Below are 17,953 nucleotides of genomic sequence, written 5' to 3'. Positions count from 1 at the left end.
GCCAAACTGCAACCGAAAAATAGCCGGGCGTTGTGGTGGGCGCCTGTAGTCCCAGCTGCTCAGGAGTCTGAGGCAAGAGAATCGCTTAAGCCCAGGAGTTGGAGGTTGCTGTGAGCTGTGTGATGCCACGGCACTCTACCGAGGGCCATAAAGTGAGACTCTGTCTCTACAAAAAAAAATAAATAAATAAAAGAGGCCTTCAGGAAGCTATGTTCTAACCCCTGTCAAGATCAGTATGTTCCATGTAGCTTTGGAGATGGGAGTGTGATTTTATTGTCTCTTTGGTGGGAAAAGTCACTTACTGTTTGGATCTGTGCTAAAAAACCCACACCCATCATGCATAGGGCACTTCCTTGAGCATTCCCAGGGGTCAGGGAAGAGCCCCAGGCTCCTTGTCCCCAACCCCAGGACTGGATTCTAGCTTTTATTTTGTCTCAGCCCCTCATTTGGATACTGGATTCCTCCCTTAAGATACAATAATATGGAACACTTACATGGCATGAACCATGAGTGAGGCAGAGTTGCAGGCAAGAAGTAGGTGCTATGATGGTCCACAAGTCTGCAGTGGGGACCCTGAGGCCCAGGTGGCAGTGAGTGGTGAGGTCAGGGTTCACAGGCATTCTTGCTCCTGGTCTAGCTATGCACCATTTATGCATGGCCTCTCACCATTAATTAAGGACAAGCAGCATTGATGGAGCACCTACTGTGTTCCAAGCATGTAAGAATGCCTAATTACAAGCCCTGATCCAATCTTTCTCAAGGAAGAATGGGGAGGGAGAGAAAGGGAAGGAGGGCCAGCAGGTAGCTGTGCCCTCTGATAGGACGGGGGCTGGCTGGGCCAGGTGCAGCCACCTCTGGGGCGGACAGCAGAACACATCCGCTCATTAGCAGCACCTGGTTGGCTGGCTGAGGGTCTGTCTCAAAGGCATGCCTGAGCTTGCAGGCTGGCCAGCTGGGCACTGCAGTGTGGTCCCCTGAGCTGCTTTCCCAGGCTCCATGCACAGGCAGGTGCAGCCCAGGTGTCTGACAGCCTCGCCTGCAGGGTCGTGGCCTCCACATCTGAGCCCTGTGGGGCAGCTAGGAGCTTGAGCTTGGCAGGGAACTGGGAGTGTGAGCTTGGGTTGCAAAATCCAAAAACCAATTAATATGGGGCTTGAGGGGAAATCTGTCTGACCAGTGGTTTGGCAAAAGCTTCAATCACTGAGACAGAAAATCCAGGTTGTGTGCTGTGGTCCTCGTGGCTGTAACTGCTGCCAAGTAAGAAGTGCCCCTGCTCCCCCCACCGTGTCTTCCCTCCCGAATGCACTAAGGTATATCTCAGGTCCAGGGGCTCTCTAGGCAGCTCTGCCTTTGTAAGTGCTGGCAGAGCCTTGGGGACTGAGGCAATGGTGAACTTTCTGGCTTGGCTCCCTAATGGTCTCAGTCTGGAGTACGCAGGAGTCCCGGGAGCCAGGCTGGCCAAAACATAACCCAAATCTCCCCTCTGGTCCCTCTAGGACAGGCATCCTCACACTTTTTAAACAGGGGGCCAATTCACTGTCCCTCAGACCGTTGGAGGGCCGGACTATAGTTAAAAAAAAAAAAAAAACTATGAACAAATTCCTATGCACACTGCGCATATCTTATTTTGAAGTAAAAAACAAAACAGGAACAAATGCAATTCACACCACTTCACGTGGCCCGCGGGCCGGAGTTTGAGGATGCCTGCTCTAGAGCAAATGCAGTGAGCATGAGTTGGGGGCATCCCCCAAATTGTAGCCATCTGGGGCCTTCCTCTGTTTCTTCTGAGTTATTTTGGCAGCGAATGTGAGGCAGGTGCTCCTCTTCCTCAGTCACGGGCTTCTTACCAGCCCTCATTCCCGGTACTTCTACACCCTTCCCGACATGCGGCAGGGGCGTGTGCTCCGAGCGCAGACTGGACGCCCTCCGGTGGGTTTGGCTGTAGCCCACGAGGAGGCCAAGCTTATAGGGGCCCTGAGCTGCGCAGATCAGGGGGACCTCAGAGAAAAGGACAAACAGGCCCCAGATGCCTGTGCACATGTACGCATGTGTTCACACACACACAGTTCCCTGAGGGACACTGACCGCTGCCATGGAGCAACCAAGGCAAGGGCTTAGGAAAGCTGAGCAGAGAAGTACTCAGCTCCGGAGAAGTGAGTCACTGACTGCTGGTGTGCTTGGGGTGCCTTGCAGCGCCTTCTCTGGGCCTCTCACCCTCCTGGGAAGGGCTTTTCATGTGGAGTTGTCCACAAGGTTCCCTTCCCTGAACTAGCGCCAGCCCTGCTTAGAAAGTGCCATACAGAAATATGTAGCAGGCCAGGTATTCTTCCTGTTGTCCCTGGCTTTCTGTTCCTTGTGGGTTTTTCTGAATTTACCTCTGATTCTTTGTTGATTGGTCCTCTGAAGCCTTGCCAGTCACTTCGTAGGGTTCCCTGCCTCTGGGCCTGTCTTTATCTCATCAGTCCTGCCTAAGTGTCCCCTTCTGTCTGTCTCTTTTGTGTTTATCAGAATACTCTTCATTGTCTGAGCCCTAAGATAGACTGTCATAAAACTGTCCAGCACAGGCCAGGTGCAGTGGCTCACACTTGTAACCCAGCACTCTGGGAGGTCAGAGTGAGGAAATTGCTTCAGGCCAGGAGTTTGAGACCAGCCTAAGCAGTATAGCAAGACCCCATCACTACAAAAAATAGGAAAAATTGGCTGGATGTGAATGGTGGGTGTCTGTGGTCCCAGCTACTCAGGAGACTGAGGCAGGAGGATTGCTTGAGCCCAGGAGTTAGAGGTTGCTATAAACCAGTGGTTCTCAACCTTCCTAAAGCCGCAGCCCTTTGATACAGTTCCTGTGGGTCACGACCCACAGGTTGAGAACTGCTGCTATAAACTATGATGACGCCACTATACTTCAGCCTGGGTGACAAAGGAACACCTTGTCCTCCATTCCCCTAAAAGTGGCTAGCATACCGTAGGTGCTCAGTGAAATCTTCATTTCCTTCTTGCTCTGTGCTAGGCTAGATACAGATGTAAGGCACAGCCCCAGTTTCTAAGGAGGGGGCAGGACTGGGCTGGAGAGGAACTGGGTGGGGTGGGGCAGCAAGGGGAACTTTGGGACTCTATTTAATGGCATTTGAAAGACAGGTGGGAGCTCTCAGGGGTCCAGAAGTGAGGGGAAGCCGTGGGGCAGGACACCCACAGTTGGGAAGGGCTGGGAAGATTGGGGGGCAGGAGGTGGGAGCTGAGCTGTGGGCCCAGACTCTACCAGGAGGTGGGGAAGCCAGAGGGAAGCTTGATGATGTGTGTTGCAGGGGTGGCTCAGTGGCTAGGGGCCAGTGGCCCAGAGTCAGGCTTTGTCAGAGATTTTGGTTGGGTCTCTCTGCCCCCGGCAACCCCCTGGCACCCCTCCTGGCATAAAAGGTGCCATGAGTTTTCCCTTTGAGGCTGCATTGGACTTGGGTGAGGAAGAGGATGGGCCCTTCTGGAGCCCTGCTGTTTCTATCCCTGCTCAGGCCTTTGTGACCAAGTCCTGTGTCCCGACATCTAGTTTGCCTTTTGCTGGGCGGTTCCTCCCTTGTGGACTTTGCTCTTCTGTTCAATTTCCCACTTTTTACAGCCCCTCAGCTAAGGCAGACTTAAGCTAGTAGACTGGCAGAAGCTGTGGCAGCCAGCAGGTGGGGAGAGGAGGAGAGAGAGGAGGAGGAGGAGGAGCAGCTCTGCCCTCCCCACCCCCCACTCCCCCTTGCGCCCTAACGCCCAGCACCATACCTGGCTGCTGGTAAGTAGGGAGTAAAGAACCATTAAATGAATGCTTGTGGGATGCTGGGATTTCTCTGTCTTCAAGTTTCAGGTGTACAGGGGCTGCACAATACCTGTCTCCCCTTTTTTGCTCCTCTCTCCCGGAAAGAGTCTTAATGCCCAAGGCTGGGGCATGGGGCCAAGTGAGAGTCATGGAGATTGCCGTCTCAGCCCTCAACAAGGTTTATCTGCCCCAGGCCTTCCTTGACTACATGGGGAGTCTAAGGCCTAGTGCTCAGGTGCTACTGGAGTGTGGGCCAGGTGATCTGGAGCTGTGTTTGGGGTGTGCAGGAGAGATGTTGCCTCCATCTGATGTCTCTGAAATGTGCTGGCCTCTTTCTGGAAATTGCTCATTTTTCTTATCACTGAGCTTGGCAGCCACTGGGGAATTTCTGGAGGGAGGGGGATCCTGGAAGGAAAACGCTGTGGGACCAGTTGTTTCCCCTGAAGCCCAAACACAAAGAGAGGATGGAGTGGATGGAGGTGGTGCTGCAGAGGGGGTTGTTTTTTCCCTTAAGAACAAGCCAACTCATGTCAGAAAAAGGAAGCCTGTTATCCTTTAATCTTGGTTTTTTTCCCTCCAACCCCTGTGTGATTTCAGTAGAGGGAGAGTGGGGTTGGAAGAAGGCACGTCCCTGCACTAAGAGTGGCAGCTAGGTTGATGCGAGCACCCTGGTGCAGCAAGTAGGACCCAGGTTGCTCTATGAAGCTACATAGTGACCCTGTGATTCAGATGTTACCCTCGTTTGGCAGATGAAGCTCAGAGAGGTAAAGTGACCTGCCTGGAGTCACACAGCATATATCAGTGGAGCTGCTATCTGAACTCAGGTCTCTGTGGCTCCAAAGTCATGTTAGAGCATCCCCCAGCTACTCAGCATTTGGATGGGGCAGAGATATCTGGGTCTGGAGGAAGAGGAAGGGCCTCTGCTAGAAACTGGGAACAGGCACAAAGCCAGTACCCAAAGCTGGAAAGGAAGCAGCAGCCAAGAGGATCCCAGGCCCCATGAGCTACAAGGCTTGCATTTGTCCTGGTCCTGTTGGAGCTGATGGGGTTAACTGGGATGTCCCAGCAGAGAAAGCCACAGGTCCTGATTCTCTGGTGGTGAGAACACATACCATGTCCCTGGTGCTTCTGTCCTTCCCTGGGAAGGTCCATCTCTGAGCCTGCCCAAGAGTGAGTGCTGAGGTGGCTTTGGCTGTAAATAACCCACAAGACCAAATCCCAGTGTCCTCCACAGGGAGAGAATCAGCCCACGTTTGCCTCCCAAGGAGCCAAAAGACCAGGGAGACTAGTCCACAGGAAGAACATCCATTGAATGCTGCTGTGAGCTTGGGCTCTGCAGGCGTGTGGGGAGAGGAAACAACTCATCCGTCGGGGGAGAAATTGGACCCCTTGTGCACTGCTGGTGGGATATAAAATGGGGCAGTTGTCATGAGAACAGCATGGTAGTTCTTCAAACAAATTAAACAGAATTACCGTAAGTTCCAGAAATTTCCTCTTTTGTGTGTAGACCCCAAAGAATTGAAAGCAGAGTCTCAAAGAGATATCTGCATGCCCATGTTCATAGCAACATTATTCACTATAGCCAAAAGGTGGAAGCAACCCAAGAGTCCATTGACAGAGAAATGGATAAACAAAATGTGGTCTATCCAAACAACGAAATTACTGGTCAGCTTTAAACGGGAAGGGAACTCTGCACATGCTACAGAATGGATGAACCTTGAGGACAGTGTGCTGAGTGGAGTAAGCCAGTCCCAAAGGGCTGACTACTGTAGGATTCCACTGACGTGTGCTGATGCCCGGAGGAGTCAAATTCACAGGGACAGAAAGTTGCCAGGAGCTGGGAGGAAGAGGGTTTGGGGCCACACAGTGGGGGTTAGCGTTCATTTAGTGTTCCAGAGATGGATGGTAGTGATGGCCACACAGTAATAGTTAAGATGGTGAATTTTATGTGTATTTTATCACAAATTAAAATAATGTAAAAATTAAAACAAAAAAGGAAACAGATGTGAGTCAAGAGGCTCCTATGGGCCAGACTGGCACCGAGCCCTTTGCACTGTATTATTTAGTCCTCCCATCAGCCTCTCTGTATAGCTCATGCGTGAGGAAACTGAGGCTCAGAGGCATGACCTTTCCCACCCGAAGCCCCATGGCTAGAATGTGGCAGGGGTGGGGATTCAATGATCTCTACCTCTCAGGTGAGAGCAGTTTCTCTGTGTCGCGCTGGGTTTTAGCATTGGGCACTCTGACTGCCCAGGTCTGTGAGTTCACTAGAGGGCCTTTGTACACTTGAGATCAGGCGTCCTCAAACTTTTAAAACAGGGGGCCAATTCACTGTCCCTCAGATGGTTGGAGGGCTGGACTATGGTTTTTAAAAAAAAACTATGAACAAATTCCTATGCACACTGCACATATCTTATTTTGAAGTAAAAAACAAAACGGGAACAAAACAATTCACATGGCTTCATGTGGCCCGCGGGCCGCAGTTTGAGGACGTCCGCTTGAGATGATAGAAGAACACAGAGGGACGTGTAATTGGTTGTGAAAATGTGTGTGTGGACAGAGCACGGAGGCCTGAGCCGTGGGAAGAGGTAGGATTGGGTCTGAGGCCACAGCTGATTCACCACTGTCACTCCAGGTGCCCAGCCATCGTGTGCTATGTGGGTACAGGCCAGGGGTTCCTCGGGAGGTGGGCACCATGCTGCAGGGAGCAATGGGAGGAGCAGGGCCTCAGAGAGCACCCCTCCATCCTGCTGGAGGGGTAGAGCTGCCATCACCACCTCAGCTGAGGCCGCCAGGCAGCCTCGCCGAGGGGATTCCTTCATACCTTGTGAGGGAGCCTCTCAGGCCTGCCTGCCACTCTGGCCTCCCCTCTCGGCAAGTCCTGCAGTTGGAGGATTTAACAGCATGGGTGGGTGTGGGCTGCTGAGATTTGCCTACCTAGAGATTCCTGGGCTTGGGTAGGGTGGTCAGCTGTCACAAATAAAAATATAGATGCCAGTTAAATTTGAATCTCAGGTATAAAAATGAATCGTTTTAATACAGGTATGTCTCCTGTATCAATCTGTATATTTTATGTGGCAACCCTCGTCTCAGGGCTGTACCACTTTAGAAAAGGGGCCTGTGGGGATACACGCTCTGCGTGTTCCAGGCCAGGGGCCTCCTGGTCTTTGGCAGGGCCAGAGCTTGCCATGGACATTGGTTATTGAGCCCAGGCCCAGCCTGTTGCAGCTCTGCTGAGACACACCAGGCAGCCTGGGGTTGAACCACTACTCAGTGTGAGCTACCAGGCAGATAGCAGCTGCTCAGTGTAAGGGGGCCTCCTGCCTAGACCTGCTCTGTGTCACAGCCTCAGCAGGAGACCGGCTGTTCTCTGCCTGCACCTCCCCGTCTCCTGCCTATCTCCTTCAGTGCCCCAGAGGCTGCAAGGACCCTTCCTGTGCCCACTACCTCAGGCCAGTCTCCCCAGGTCTTGAATGGCATCCCCTTCCTCTAATCCTTCTCTCATTCATCTGCCTGTCCAGCCATCCATCCATGCATTCATTTGCAAGTATCTGTTAAGGCTGTGGGCCAGACACCATAGCAGGCACCTTGATGTGCAATATCTCAGCCGCTCGGAGGGCTTAGAGGAATTAATATTTAAGTGTGAGTGACTAACAAACATCAGGCATCCAATTTCCTATGCTTAAGCCTCAGGTAAACTGGGAAGAGATGTCAGCTGCAACCTTTAGACACTAGCCACTCCTCTGAGAGAGTTCATGGAGGTGGCTTGAGGCTGTGACAAGATGGGGCAGGAATGCTGCGGGCCATTCTGAGGAGTTGGCTCTGGCAAAGGTGCAGTGCGGCCTTTCCCCAGGTGCTGCCCCGGGCCCTCCATCTTGTGCAGGCGCCCTGGTGCCGAGTGCTCACTTAGGAAGGGGTGAGAGCTGAGGGACCCTGAGGTGCGCTTCCCTGGTAGCTGGTGCCCAGCAGGGCTCCTGCCCATGGCCGGTGCTCAGTGTGGACTTATTGGCCGTCAATTCACAGCTGAGGAAAGCAAGGTCCTTAGAGGGGATGAGACCTGTCTGAGGTCACACGGCTTTGCAGCCGTGGGAGGGACAAAGAGTATGGATTTTGCTGTCAGGTGCACCTGGTTTGAGGCTCGGTCCATGCCTTGCCCTCTGTGTGACTTTGGAAACACACTTAACTTCTCTTAATCTGAATGGCTGCCTCTGTAAATAGGAAACCACACCTCCCTCTCAGGCTGTGTGGAGTCAGAGGATGCTGGGAGATGACTCCAAGTGCGGGGCACAGGACTTGGCTCCATGAGAGCCTGAACAGCCCAGGGGACCCCAGTGTCACCTGACAGCACCCCCATCCTCTCACCCCAAATGTGACCTTGGGGTTTCTGAGCTCGGGGCCTCTCCTCCTGTCTGAGGTAGGGCAGACAGCAGCAGTCTATTCTCTGGCCAGTAGGCCTTTCCCCCTGCCCTGCAGGAATGAGGGGGCCTCGCTTCTGGACAGCGTCCGTGATTTATGGCCTGAGTGTCAAGGTTGGGTTTACTGCCTGCACAGACTGCAAGGAGGCCTTGTGTGCACCCCTCCCTCAGTGCAGGAGTGTGGAGGGAGGGAGCCCTGAGCCACCCCACCCCTCTGTGGGGACCTGCAGACATGCTGCCTTTCCACCCTGCAGGCCACACACCCCTGTTGCTGCTTTGTTGTCCTGTCTGCCAAAGTTCTTTTCACCACTGTAAAGAATTAAAGCCCTATAAAAGATGTATTCTAGGAAGGGGAATGGTCCTTCCACCCCCAGCCCAGAGACATGCATTTTAATGGTTGGTGGTATCACCTCAGGAGGTGTAACTAGAGGCTAGGGCCATGACTCTGCCAGTAACAGTTGTTTTTCTTACAAAGTGGGGCTCTCCCAGCTCAAGGTTTTCCTTACACCCCACATGCCACCCATGTTCCTTGGCTTCTGACCCTTTGACCTTGCCTTGCTTTCTGGAGCAGGTGTAGGGAAGGAATGGGGCTGACTGCAAGAAAAGCCATAATTTAACAAATGCTGCTGATAAAACTTCACTGGGGAGGGGCTTGGCATTTGCAAGTGGGGAAGACAGTGCTGCGGGGGGCTTTGCTGAGGGGCTGGCTCCTGCCACTGTGATGGCAAGCTGGCACTGCCCCGCCCAAGGGGGACAGGCTTAGGGGATTGGGGGAGAGAAGGGTGATATTTTCTCTCTGAAATTCAGCCCCACTAGGAACTAGAGTCAGCCTCCAGCAGTAAGTAGGGAACTGAAGAACACTGGGCTCCACTGCAAGCCGGAAGGAATGCTCTGGCTGCTGGGACAGGGACAGCATCCTGTGGACCTCTGAGGCGCTGGGTCCTCATCTATTAAGTGAGGAGTGGCAGCTCCTCACTGTGGGACTGCTGTGGCTAACAGTGCCAGGCAAATGGCAGGCCTTCAGCCAACACCACTTCTTTCCTCATCCCTCTCCCTCACTTAGGTTTTCGTGTCCTGTTTGCCTGCCTGCCTGTCTAGCTAGCAGCCTGGAGCTGGCTGACTCCCGGGGTCATGAGAACCCTGGGCTGAGGATGTGGGTCTGCTTGGGTGTGGTTAGTGTGCAGGATGGTGAAATGTGAGAGTGGATCTGCTTCCCCAGGGAGGGCAGGAGGCTGGGACTGGACCCTTGGGGGCTCTGACATCTAGAGGGCAGTGGGGGTTGGAAGGAAAGCCTGTGGTTGGGTGCAGCCCGGGGTTCACTCCAGGGAAGACATTGTGACCCTTGCTGGGGAGTGGGTGTGCTAAGCAGGGTGCTGTCATGCTCCTCCAGCTCCCTGGGGGGCTGGGAATACTATTTCCCTTTGGAGAGAACTTGGCATAGAATCCAGACACTCGCATCTCATCGTATCTCACCATGGAGTACTTTGCAGCTATCGCTCTGCAGTAGCTTCTATCTGGCTACCTGGAGGTTGGTACCAGATCTGTAGCAGTTGTTTACTGTGCAGATTGTAGGAAGTATGGAGCACTCATCTCCACAAACGTGGAAGGGAGAATACGTGCAGGCATGTAGTGAGGATTATTACAAACGATGATTTATTATTCAGTTCCAAGATAGACAACTTCATTTCTAGGAGATAACACTTTGTAAGCTATGATGGCAGAAAGATAAGTCCAGCTAATTCAGTAATTTAAAATAGAAATGAATCTTTTTTTATTCTAATGTGTTTTCCAAGTAGATTAATTGCTCTTGGAAGATGAAAGCTAATTCTTTAGCTAATTACTTGGGCCTCTGACTTTCCAGCAAAGCAATTCCCAGGAACATCTGGTTTGTTCCTGTTGCCTGGCTGGGGCTGTTAGGGACCACAGAGAAAAAGGGTAATGAAGAAAGAGAAGCTCTCAGTCAAACTTAGAAAAAATTGGTTTTCAACCCCCGCTATAAGTCTGGTATAGTGGCAATCCCTACATTGAGTAACAAGGTCAAGACTGTATATGTTTAGGAGTTAGGCTGCAAGGAAAGGAAGGCCTGGGGGTGTTTCCCAGACTGCCGAGGAGTCTGCTAAGATGTGTGACCCTCAGTTGGGACTCATGTGGGCACTCAGGAGCTTTTTCTGGAGGAGGTACAAATCACTTCATCCTAGCGGTGTGAGATGAACATCCCAGGTCCCCCTCTAGAGACGTTCCCTGGCCGAGGACTTCAGGTTTTGACCAACTGGATGACACAAATGCCCAGGAAGGAGTAGGTACACCTTGGGCTGATATTAGTCATTTATTCCTGCATGCAAATGAGCCTGTGAAACCTGTTCCTGAGAATAGGATTAGACAGCAGGAAGCGGGGAGAGAACATTCAGGCACTGAGGGTGGAGAACAGAATAGAAAGGTGAGTGAACTGCTGAAGACCAACTCCATCTACTTTGCTGCTTAGAGCAGAGCCTTTCCTTAATCCTCCGTGGGTGAGTGGGGCTGCCACGTCTGGAGATTGGCAGCTTCTGTTCTTTTCTAACTGAGGCGGCCACCAGTATGGAATGACCACAGGGAGGCCCACCGCAGCTTGTCCAGACACTTTCTAATAACACCATCTATTTTTATCATCCTGCCAGCTCACCCAAGCAATCTCTAATGCTGGCTGTTGTTCCAAGAAACCAGTCTAAAGCCCTGCTCCACACCCTCCTGCACTTCTGCCTGGCTTTTGAGCACCCTTCTCCCTGGTGTCAAAGCATCTCCACCTGCAGTCTCCCCAGATCTCCTTTTAGCTGAGGGCGGATTACCCTTTCTAGCCTCTGGCCCTCTGGCCCCCACTGTACTTGAACTCATGGAATGGCCTCCTAACCTTCATTCCCGTATCAGTTCCTTACAGCCCACCCCCCCACACAGTGGACAGAGGGATCTATTTAAAACCTAAACCAAAGCACTGTAGCCTCCTGGCTTGAACCTCCTTAGTAGTGTGCACCACACTAGGAGTGAATTCCAAACTCCTCACCGCGACCTAGAAGCCCCTGCACCATCTCTTGCTGTCTGCTCCCTCTCCCCTGCTCAGGGCTCCAGGCCGCCTGGCTGTTCTTTTAAGAGTATCAAGCTTTCTTCTGTTCCGGAACTTGGCACAAAATTGTTTCTCTGCCTGAAATACTCCCTTGTCCCTTCCTCTCACCCCCAACTTTTGCCAAGATTGATTCTCCTCATCCTTTAGGTTCTAGCTTAAATGTTACCTCACATGAGAGGCCTTTTTTGACCACCCACTCTAAGATAATTTGTAACGACAGAATTTGTAATTATTGAGTTGTTTTGTTTGGTTGCTGGTTTATTACATGTTCCCTTGTCTGAGTTGCTCACCACTATATCCCAGCACCATGCTTGGCACGTGGTTGGGCCTTCTATCAGTCAAAGTAGGCTAAGCTACCCTGTTGTCACAAACACCTCCCAAATCTTAGTGTCTTCAAACCACAAAGGTTTATTTTTCAGACATACTAAATGTCTGTCACAGATTGGTGGGGCAGCTGTGCTCATTTCAAGGTCCCAGGCTGATGGAGCATCCACCCTCTTCAACATTTCCAGTGTCTGTACTAGGGACAAGAGAGCTCTGGAGGATCTTGCATCAGCAATTAAATTTTCCAGCCTAAAAATAAATTATGTGTTATTTTTGCTCACAAGTCATTGACTAGAGCTAGTCATGCAACTCCACTGTCTACAGAGCTAGAAAGTTTAATCCTACACAGTGCCCAGAAGAAGAAAGTAGAAATATTTGTCAAATAGTACTAAAAACTCACTCAGTACTCAGTAAATACTTCTGAAAGAGATAGTAGAATGCTTTTTCCACAGCTGCAGTGGGTTAGAAGGACCTTCAGTGTCCTGCTGGGGACTTTGCATTCCTGCTGCTCAGCCCCCCAGATCAGCTGGGAATCAGAGTTGTGTCAGGAGACACTTAGTAGACATGAGATCCCTGACACAGGGCATTTGCCATCCCAGGGGCAGTAGAGGCCAGTGGCCTCCCCTTCTCCTTCCCTGAGTGGGACACATTTCTGGACTGTCATCCTGTGAGAGACAGCCCCTCCAGAAGGGTCCTGCAATCCCTTTCTGAATCTACTACACTCATCTCAGGGCTGTCATGTCCAGCAGCTGAGCAGAAGATCTTGCTGGCAAAGTCCCAGTGCTCTAGGGACTGTAGGCAGAGAATTAATATAGCGTTTCTTAGCTTGATGCATCCTGTTACTGATGGAAAGTAATGATGGTCACGTACCCCAGGAAAAGTGGAAGACCTCCTGTGCCTGCCGGAGGTCCTGGGGTGGGGAGAGGCGAATCCTTGTCTGACGGGGCTTCCTGACCCTGTTCCCTGAATTACAGTACTAATTTTACCTGGGTAGGCACTTTGATAGTGCTCCTGTTTGAACTTGTATTTGACAAAGGGTATCAAGGCAGGCCCTTTCCAGCAGGCTGTGGACAGTCAGTCACACTTTGATGCTGATAGGCCTTGGAGGAACGGCTATGCCAGGACAGTTATACTGAGCTCGAATGTACATGGTGGCCTCTGGTGGCAATCACAATGCAAGCTTACGTTCATACAGCATTCACCAAGTTCCTAGTACTGAGAGTTCTACGGTAATCTCATGTAAATCTTTACACCTACAGTGTGGTGGTACTGAGGCCCGTACAGGTTAACTAGCTTCTTAGTTCACTGCTATTTACATGGTAGAGCCCTCCTTTGAGCCTATGCCCTGACTTCAAATCATCAAATCAGAATGACAATTACTTTTTTTTTTAACAATTACTCTGAATTGTTATTCTGTATGAAATGGTTTGGGTCTGATTCCTGTTCTAGCTTATAAATTCTAGAGACCTTCCTCTTTGAGAAGCTGCCTTACTTCTTCCTTAGAGTACCTAACAGTTTCTGTCATATCATTAGCACTTAATAAACATTTTTAATGTACATGAGAAAGGTGAAGACAGATGACTTAAAATAGTAGATAACACCAGGATATTCTGATTACATGTTTTTTGTTAAGCCTATAAAGATTCTGAGCTTTTTGCTATAAATGTTGATAGAAGGACTGGATCTGTTAGTGGCTCATACACAGCAACTAATCAAGGCGCAAAGCCTCTAATACAATACACATGTTATCCTATCACAATTATCAGTAACGGAAGAATTAATTACAGTGTTGGCAGCTATGGATATTGCACTGAACAAAAGATCATTCCTTTCATGGGAGATTAGAGAGGAGGACATTTAAACTATTAATTTTGATACAGTGTGATATGCTGTGAGGTCTGTGCAGGGGTCAGGCCACAAAACCTGTGGTGGAGGAGGAGGTGGTTAGGAAAATCAACCCAAGGTGAAGCCCTATTTGGACTTAAAATTAGGAGTTTCCGGCTGTGGAGGGTGATGGCAGGGACAGTTCATGGGAGAAAACCTATTGGTCCATTGCACTTCCTGCCTCAAGGGTATGGCTGGGGTAGGATTCTGGAGTTTCTGAATGACCTGGGTCCGTTACAGGCATTGGTTAAATAACTCCATTAAAGCCTCTAATAGGATATGGGGTGTCATTAGCTAAGGAGTGGTGGCGGCAGGTGGAGGTCCTTGAGAGCACACTTTGCCACCCAGTAATTTTTCTTGGTTTCTGTGTATCAGATCTGCCCTCCCTTTTTGCTTTCCACTACTTTGGCCTGGTCCTGACCTAACTCTCAACACCTGCGCACGGCTCCCCGCTGCCAGTGCCCCAAAACAGTTGTAGCTAGTCCACTGCAGCAGCGGTCACGTGCAGCGCGTCCGGCCGGGAAAGGGAGGAAATGGAGTTGGGCGGGGCGGGTGTGCCGGGCACGCCCCTCCCTCTTGGGACGGCTTCTCATTGGCGAAGCCTCCCCAGCCTCCCGCGGCTTGGAATATCCACTTTGGATTGGCTAATAGGCCTGTGGTGGGCGTGGCCTCCGGGGGGTGCGGAGGACGGAAGGGAGGGCGCGCTCTCGAGAAGAGGGGTTGCCTGGTGACGTCGGGGCCGCGCTCAGGGGGGTGGGGAAGCTAGCCCAGGCTGTTCAATGACACATCCTCTGAGGACTGCTGGGGTCCGGCCCCGGGAGAGGGCGGGGCGCGTTTAAGAGCGGCGGCCCGGGTGCGGACGGCTGCGGCGGCGTGGGACCGGTCCCAGGTAAGGGAGCTGCGCCGGCGGGGTCCCGGCGGGCCGGGCGGGGAGCGGGCTGGGGAAGTGGGGTGCGCCGCTCCGGCTCAGTAGCCTCCTACCTCTGTGCTCTCCGAGCCGGTTGTGGCCGGACGACGGCGGGACACGTAGCACCCTGAGGCCAGCGGAGGGCGACGCCCGGGCAGTGGCCCCGCTCAGCCCCGGGAGGTACCCGGGGACGCCCGAGACTCCCAGCTCGGCCTGGGGCTGAGGAAGTGGGGGTGGTGCCCCGGCCTCTCCCAGTCGCTCCTTCTCTGTTCCCACAAATGGCTCTGTTTCCACTTCCTGAGCTTTCGGGCCTCCCGCCCAAACATGGTCCACTTCCTCAGTGCCTTAGTGGCCGCTTTGGGCAGAGTAAGTTATAAAGTGTTGCAAAAAACTTATTACCGTTCTTGGTGGCAGTTCACTTGTACTTGTGGTGAACTGGGGCTGTGTCCCAAAGTTTTCTGGCTTGTTTTGGATTCTGTATTGCATAACAGCATGAAGTTGTCCCCACACCTCTTCCTTTTTGATAGGGGCTAACTTCTAAAGGGAAGCACCATGGCCTTTAACTGTTTGCCTGGAGCAGGCGGAAACACCCCTGTTCTTGTCCTGTTGCAGGGGTACAGTATTCTCCGTGGTCGGTTCGGTTCTGCTGGTGTGGTCCCAGAGATAGCTGCACCCAGACTGATTGAGCAGTGTCCTCTCTGTGCTCATTTTCAGGTGAATACTGGAAACGTTGTTCTCAGGTGGGTTTTCTGGGGAGAAGCTTTCGTGTTTGGTGGACTGATAGTAACAGTCGATGGAAGAGGCGTACATTGTTCATTTGAGCTCTCTGACTGGATTGCAGCAGCCCTCGCAGAAGAACAGTGAACTTCCTGCTCTGTCCTAGTTTCCTAACCTCATTTCTTCTTGGGGATGGCTAGTGGGCTCCAATTATCTGTAGGGATAGCATTATCTTTTAGAGGTGTAAATGACCAATGTTCTAAGCAGAGCAAGAAGATTCTTGGATGGCAAAGCTCAGAGCAGATCAAGGCAGTGTTCTTCAAACCTGGTGCAATAGAAGCACAGTATCAAAGTTCCCAGAAATGGAGTGAAAGGTAGCGTTGAATATTGGAAAGAACAGGAGGGTTGGGTTTGAAGACCTAGGTTTGAGGCTGGTTCTGAAACTTGTGGTGTCATCTTGAACATGGTTTTTTAATCTCTCTGAGCTCCAGAGTCATCTGTAAATAGTGTTAACGGTTATCCTGACTATTAGGATCAAATGAAATAAGGAATATTTAAGGTGTTCTTTGTGGCAGTGAGGGTAGGAAGAAGGCCAGGGATACATATCCCTTGTGTGTGGGTTTTTTTTTTTTTTTTTTTTTTGGTTTTTGGCCAGGGCTGGGTTTGAACCCGCCACCTCAGGCACATGGGACCGGCGCCCTACTCCTTGAGCCACAGGCGCCGCCCTGTGTGTGGTTTTAGTTGTATCAACAGCTGGTTTACTTTATTCTGGCCACATCTGGGCCTTTCTTTCCTTTTCTATTTACATTATTTGCCACTGAAAACAGGTACTCTTATCAGAGATCTGAGCAAGATTTCCCTATGTCTGAGAAAAAAAATCATGGGCATAAATTATTAAATAAATATCTTTGGGAATATGGGACTTAGACACAGGAAATTAGAGCCTTAGAAAACATGAATTAGAGCCTTACAGGGGATCTGAGGAGGTGTTGGTAGATGGCAGGTGGAGGGGAAGAGTTCTAAATTTTTGCCTTGAAATTTTTCGTTGATGGCTTGATATTCCATGAAAATGTTTAAACCTGAGAATTGAGATAATCCTTTGCACCACACAATGAAATTATTCCTCTTTGCATTAGTTACTAAGTTCTTACCTACTTCTCTAATTTATGGAAGTTAAAAACATGAATTAGAGACATTTCCTGAAAGGTAAATTTGGAGATAGTATATTAACAACCTGGAACTACAGGGTTGGAAGAGATCGTTGTTAGCTCTTGGAAAGTTTCCAGTATAATTTGTCTCAAATTGATATACTAGAGTCCCACTTTTCATTGGCTGCAGTTACTTCTAAACAGCCTCTGCTGTTAAAAGTACAAGACACTTGGATTTTTTTTTTTTAAGTAAATGCATATTGTTGAGAAGTCTAAATGTTAGTTCCAGGAGAGTATAGGACCAGAGAAAAGGGAACTCTTCTCTGATCACATGGTGGGGGTGGGCAAGGAGAATGAGGGAAACTAATACTGATTGAGCATCAGTTCTCTGGTGGCACAGGCCCACTGATCTAACCCATGCCAGGTAAGTGCCTGGCATTAGAGATTTGACCATAAGCTATCTACTTTGGCTCTTCGGTTCTTTTGGTATCTGGGAATATAAACATTGGTGTATATGTGTGTATATTCTTAGATATTCCACAAAGTTGAAGGACCAGTAGGCAAGAGGGTGTATGCGCTTTTGGATGGGCAAGAGTGGAAAAAAAGATGAAGAGAATGTGAACCTTGAGTATCAAAGAGGGAAAGTGTATGTGGTTACTACAGCAACTGCAAAATACTAGCCAGGTCTCAATTTCAAGTTTATGTCACTTAAAAAAAAGGGGGGGGGCTGCTTATAATTTTCCTGAGTGTTCTCTTGAGAATTTTTTAAAATTGAAATCTAAATGTAGAAAAAGGTGCTGTTAATTGACAAGTGCTAGTGTTGTCGTCACTGTTGCTTTTGTGAATGGTTTCTGGGTGATTTATAGATAGCATATTTTAGATCTAGAATGGGAATTAACATAGCAAATACCTAGTTAGGCGTGATCCAAATTAAAGTACTCCATACTATGTAATGTTACTTAATACAAGGCATGAGTTGAAGGAGGTCGGGTAGCTTGGTCCTGCTTCTGAAGTTTGTTTGCCTTTCGAATGAGTTTTCTATTGCTGTATAACAAATTTCCCCAGCTTAAAACAATAGATGTTTATTATCTCACACAGTTTTTGAAGTTTAGGAATCTGGGAACAGCTTGGCTGGGTGCTTGTGGCTCAGGGTCTCTCCTGAGGTTGCAGTCATCTGAAGGCTTGACTGAGGCTGGAGTATCTGCTGCCATGATGGTGCCTCAGTTCGACACTTCTTGCACCTCTCCAGAGGACTCCTCAGAGCGTGGCAGTTAACTTTCTTCCATAGTGAGTGATCACACAGAGAGAGGGAAAAAAAATGTTAATGATCAAGATGGAAGCTATTGTATCTTGGTGTCTAATCTTGGAAGTGAACTACCGTCCCTTCTGCCGGTACATAGATCAAACCTGGTACAATGTGGGAAGGGACTCCCTGAGGAGAGACTGGGGGCTGTGGCATTCCTGGAGGCTAGCTACCACAGTGTTTTTAAAGGTTTAGGCCAGACATTATAGAGGAAATCTTATTTCAGATGCATCCTAAAGTATATAGTACTATAAGAGATTAAAAAACAGCTAGAGTTTTTACTATTCTAGAAACTTTTTTTTTTTTTAATTGAGACAGAGTCTCACTTTGTTATTCTCCGTAGAGTGCGGTGGCATCACAGCTCA

At 50.1% G+C, this 17,953-nt stretch overlaps 1 protein-coding gene across 6 annotated transcripts in view; it reads left to right on the top strand.

The window, feature by feature from the left end:
- Window positions 1-3,747: 3,747 nt before the first annotated feature.
- The window catches only part of RALB (RAS like proto-oncogene B), a 56,929-nt gene continuing 42,723 nt past the window's right edge, over window positions 3,748-17,953 (top strand). For 2 of the 6 annotated variants that reach the window (XM_053597763.1, XM_053597765.1), the window contains exons 1-2: window positions 14,211-14,402; window positions 15,033-15,134. The gene's annotated coding sequence lies outside the window, so the exon portion shown is untranslated. Of the gene's footprint in view, window positions 3,770-14,171; window positions 14,403-15,032; window positions 15,161-17,953 lie in introns of those variants that run through there. The other 4 variants (XM_053597762.1, XM_053597766.1, XM_053597761.1 and 1 more) reach the window with 4 other exon arrangements.

Source organism: Nycticebus coucang, chromosome 7 (assembly GCF_027406575.1).
Source record: "Nycticebus coucang isolate mNycCou1 chromosome 7, mNycCou1.pri, whole genome shotgun sequence".
Lineage (NCBI taxonomy): Eukaryota > Metazoa > Chordata > Mammalia > Primates > Lorisidae > Nycticebus > Nycticebus coucang.
Note: the sequence above shows the minus strand (reverse complement) of the source record. Positions and strands in the feature narration are given on the sequence as shown.